The sequence below is a fragment of the Pseudophryne corroboree genome, chromosome 4, assembly GCF_028390025.1.
Source record: "Pseudophryne corroboree isolate aPseCor3 chromosome 4, aPseCor3.hap2, whole genome shotgun sequence".
Lineage (NCBI taxonomy): Eukaryota > Metazoa > Chordata > Amphibia > Anura > Myobatrachidae > Pseudophryne > Pseudophryne corroboree.
Genome location: NC_086447.1, coordinates 23533262 through 23538261, shown reverse-complemented (window position 1 = coordinate 23538261; position 5000 = coordinate 23533262). Strand labels below are relative to the sequence as shown.

At 35.0% G+C, this 5000-nt stretch overlaps 3 non-coding genes across 3 annotated transcripts; all 3 read right to left on the bottom strand.

Moving 5' to 3' along the window:
• Positions 1-1145: 1145 nt before the first annotated feature.
• Positions 1146-1227, bottom strand: TRNAS-AGA (transfer RNA serine (anticodon AGA)). Its single transcript has one exon. It is a non-coding gene; the product is annotated as a tRNA-Ser (tRNA).
• Positions 1228-1465: 238 nt separating this feature from the next.
• TRNAY-GUA (transfer RNA tyrosine (anticodon GUA)) lies at positions 1466-1555 on the bottom strand. Its single transcript is given in 2 exon segments — positions 1466-1501; positions 1519-1555. It is a non-coding gene; the product is annotated as a tRNA-Tyr (tRNA).
• Positions 1556-3781: 2226 nt separating this feature from the next.
• TRNAS-AGA (transfer RNA serine (anticodon AGA)) lies at positions 3782-3863 on the bottom strand. The gene has a single exon. It is a non-coding gene; the product is annotated as a tRNA-Ser (tRNA).
• Positions 3864-5000: the final 1137 nt, after the last annotated feature.

Genomic DNA, 5000 nt, shown 5'->3' with positions numbered 1-5000 from the left:
GTGACCTGCGTTAATGATTTTTAAAATATAACTTGGAGAATGCTTTATACTTGGTATAGTTTTGGGTTTGTAAAATGTCAGTACTGACAACTAAGTTTATCAAAAGCGTCATCTGTTGAGCCGGAATTGAACCAGCGACCTAAGGATTTCTGTACCAATCTCCTCTACAGTCCTCCGCTCTACAAGCTGAGCTATCGAAGGATTCCATGTTCACGCAGCTGTGATATTACATGCTATTAAAATGATTGAGTGTTAATTTTAAACATTATCAACTTTCCAAGCAAAATGAAAAATGATTTGACTACACAAAAGAGATTCAACTACTTATTACTGTGTTGCTTTATCACACAAATTGTCATGTTTAATCATTTGGAAAATATCACTAATAGTTTGACTTATATTTGTGCAATTACTATCAACTGGCTACAGAGCTAGTTTGGAAAGCACTTTCCATAGATTTTTTAGTGTAGCCAAACTTACATCAAGATTAGAGATGCTTGAGCCTATCAAACCTTCTACACTCTTTTAAATTTTGCTTGTTTTGTAAACTAATCAAGTGTTCCAGGAATGATGGGGATATTCCATTGTTTGTTCTGATTTGACAATTCATTTTGGACAATGAGCGGCCCTTTTGAGCTAGTGAAGATAATTGTGCTACATGAGAGTATGCACATACAATTATTTTTCTTTTTTTGCATTAAAGCACAATTTTTAATAATTGTGCTTTTTCTTTTTTTGCATAAAGCACAATTTTTAATAAAGTAGAGGTTAATGATATAATAATTAGCACTGAAAGTCATCTGACATGATTTGAAAGTAAAATGTTGTGCATTGAAAGTAACCAAAGCTCTTTTTACTTTGAGTGGACATCATTTTCTTTCAAATGAATTTGATATTTTGCTAAATGTACAAAACTTTCTTACAAATTTGACATTCAAAATGCATTTGTAATTAATAAATGCTACTTAGTATGGCTGCTGAGATTCCTGGGCTCAGTCTCAAGTAGAGGAGGAGAATGACGGATAGAGAAAGAGAGAACAGGCAGGCATCCTAAAGATTTTGATGTGCCAGTTCCTGACTCACCCTGAGCAACACTGGTTTCAAGCTTTTAGTAAATTTTCTGAAAAATAAAACAACCATGTGGTCGTAGTCGGCAGGATTTGAACCTGCACGGGGAGACCCCAATGGATTTCTAGTCCATCGCCTTAACCACTCGGCCATGACTACCTCTCATTCAATGTGATGTTTCACAAAAGTTTCTCTATGGGTTGCGCTACTTCATTTCAGGCTGTGAGGATGACTGAAGTAATATTGTATCAGAGATGATTTCCATGGGAAGTTAATCCTGACCACAGTGACCTGCGTTAATGATTTTTAAAATATAACTTGGAGAATGCTTTATACTTGGTATAGTTTTGGGTTTGTAAAATGTCAGTACTGACATCTAAGTTTATCAAAAGCGTCATCCTTTGAGCCGGAATTGAACCAGCGACCTAAGGATTTCTGTACCAATCTCCTCTACAGTACTCCGCTCTACCAGCTGAGCTATCGAAGGATTCCATGATCATACAGCTGTGATATTACGTGCTATTAAAATGATTGCGTGTTAATTTTAAACATTATCAACTTTCCAAGCAAAATGAAAAATGATTTGACAACACAAAAGAGATTCAACTACTTATTCCTGTGTTGCTTTATCACACAAATTGTCATGTTTAATCATTTGGAAAATATCACTAATAGTTTGACTTATATTTGTGAAATTACTATCAACTGGCTACAGAGCTAGTTTGGAAAGCACTTTCAATAGATTTTTTAGTGTAGCCAAACTTACATCAAGATTAGAGATGCTTGAGCCTATCAAACCTTCTACACTCTTTTAAATTTTGCTTGTTTTGTAAACTAATCAAGTGTTCCAGGAATGATGGGGATATTCCATTGTTTGTTCTGATTTGACAATTCATTTTGGACAATGAGCGGCCCTTTTGAGCTAGTGAAGATAATTGTGCTACATGAGAGTATGCACAGACAATTATTTTTCTTTTTTTGCATTAAAGCACAATTTTTAATAAAGGAGAGGTTAATGATATAATAATTAGCACTGAAAGTCATCTGACACGATTTGAAAGTAAAATGTTGTGCATTGAAAGTAACCAAAGCTGTTTTTACTTTGAGTGGACATCATTTTCTTTCAAATGAATTTGATATTTTGCTAAATGTACAAAACTTTCTTACAGATTTGACATTGAAAATGCATTTGTAATTAATAAATGCTACTTAGTATGGCTGCTGAGATTCCTGGGCTCAGTCTCAAGTAGAGGAGGAGAATGACGGATAGAGAAAGAGAGAACAGGCAGGCATCCTAAAGATTTTGATGTGCCAGTTCCTGACTCACCCTGAGCAACACTGGTTTCAAGCTTTTAGTAAATTTTCTGAAAAATAAAACAACCATGTGGTCGTAGTCGGCAGGATTTCTAGTCCATCGCCTTAACCACTCGGCCATGACTACCTCTCATTCAATGTGATGTTTCACAAAAGTTTCTCTATGGGTTGCGCTACTTCATTTCAGGCTGTGAGGATGACTGAAGTAATATTGTATCAGAGATGATTTCCATGGGAAGTTAATCCTGACCACAGTGACCTGCGTTAATGATTTTTAAAATATAACTTGGAGAATGCTTTATACTTGGTATAGTTTTGGGTTTGTAAAATGTCAGTACTGACAACTAAGTTTATCAAAAGCGTCATCTGTTGAGCCGGAATTGAACCAGCGACCTAAGGATTTCTGTACCAATCTCCTCTACAGTCCTCCGCTCTACAAGCTGAGCTATCGAAGGATTCCATGGTCACACAGCTGTGATATTACATGCTATTAAAATGATTGAGTGTTAATTTTAAACATTATCAACTTTCCAAGCAAAATGAAAAATGATTTGACTACACAAAAGAGATTCAACTACTTATTACTGTGTTGCTTTATCACACAAATTGTCATGTTTAATCATTTGGAAAATATCACTAATAGTTTGACTTATATTTGTGCAATTACTATCAACTGGCTACAGAGCTAGTTTGGAAAGCACTTTCCATAGATTTTTTAGTGTAGCCAAACTTACATCAAGATTAGAGATGCTTGAGCCTATCAAACCTTCTACACTCTTTTAAATTTTGCTTGTTTTGTAAACTAATCAAGTGTTCCAGGAATGATGGGGATATTCCATTGTTTGTTCTGATTTGACAATTCATTTTGGACAATGAGCGGCCCTTTTGAGCTAGTGAAGATAATTGTGCTACATGAGAGTATGCACAGACAATTATTTTTCTTTTTTTGCATTAAAGCACAATTTTTAATAATTGTGCTTTTTCTTTTTTTGCATAAGGCACAATTTTTAATAAAGTAGAGGTTAATGATATAATAATTAGCACTGAAAGTCATCTGACACGATTTGAAAGTAAAATGTTGTGCATTGAAAGTAACCAAAGCTCTTTTTACTTTGAGTGGACATCATTTTCTTTCAAATGAATTTGATATTTTGCTAAATGTACAAAACTTTCTTACAAATTTGACATTCAAAATGCATTTGTAATTAATAAATGCTACTTAGTATGGCTGCTGAGATTCCTGGGCTCAGTCTCAAGTAGAGGAGGAGAATGACGGATAGAGAAAGAGAGAACAGGCAGGCATCCTAAAGATTTTGATGTGCCAGTTCCTGACTCACCCTGAGCAACATTGGTTTCAAGCTTTTAGTAAATTTTCTGAAAAATGAAACAACCATGCGGTCGTAGTCGGCAGGATTTGAACCTGCGCAGGGAGACCCCAATGGATTTCTAGTCCATCGCCTTAACCACTCGGCCACGACTACCTCTCATTCAATGTGATGTTTTCACAAAAGTTTCTCTATGGGTTGAGCTACTTCATTTCAGGCTGTGAGGAAGACTGAAGTAATATTGTATCAGAGATGATTTCCATGGGAAGTTAATCCTGACCACAGTGACCTGCGTTAATGATTTTTAAAATATAACTTGGAGAATGCTTTATACTTGGTATAGTTTTGGGTTTGTAAAATGTTAGTACTGACATCTAAGTTTATCAAAAGCGTCATCCTTTGAGCCGGAATTGAACGAGCGACCTAAGGATTTCTGTACCAATCTCCTCTACAGTACTCCGCTCTACCAGCTGAGCTATCGAAGGATTCCATGATCATACAGCTGTGATATTACGTGCTATTAAAATGATTGAGTGTTAATTTTAAACATTATCAACTTTCCAAGCAAAATGAAAAATGATTTGACAACACAAAAGAGATTCAACTACTTATTCCTGTGTTGCTTTATCACACAAATTGTCATGTTTAATCATTTGGAAAATATCACTAATAGTTTGACTTATATTTGTGAAATTACTATCAACTGGCTACAGAGCTAGTTTGGAAAGCACTTTCAATAGATTTTTTAGTGTAGCCAAACTTACATCAAGATTAGAGATGCTTGAGCCTATCAAACCTTCTACACTCTTTTAAATTTTGCTTGTTTTGTAAACTAATCAAGTGTTCCAGGAATGATGGGGATATTCCATTGTTTGTTCTGATTTGACAATTCATTTTGGACAATGAGCGGCCCTTTTGAGCTAGTGAAGATAATTGTGCTACATGAGAGTATGCACAGACAATTATTTTTCTTTTTTTGCATTAAAGCACAATTTTTAATAAAGGAGAGGTTAATGATATAATAATTAGCACTGAAAGTCATCTGACACGATTTGAAAGTAAAATGTTGTGCATTGAAAGTAACCAAAGCTGTTTTTACTTTGAGTGGACATCATTTTCTTTCAAATGAATTTGATATTTTGCTAAATGTACAAAACTTTCTTACAGATTTGACATTGAAAATGCATTTGTAATTAATAAATGCTACTTAGTATGGCTGCTGAGATTCCTGGGCTCAGTCTCAAGTAGAGGAGGAGAATGACGGATAGAGAAAGAGAGAACAGGCAGGCATCC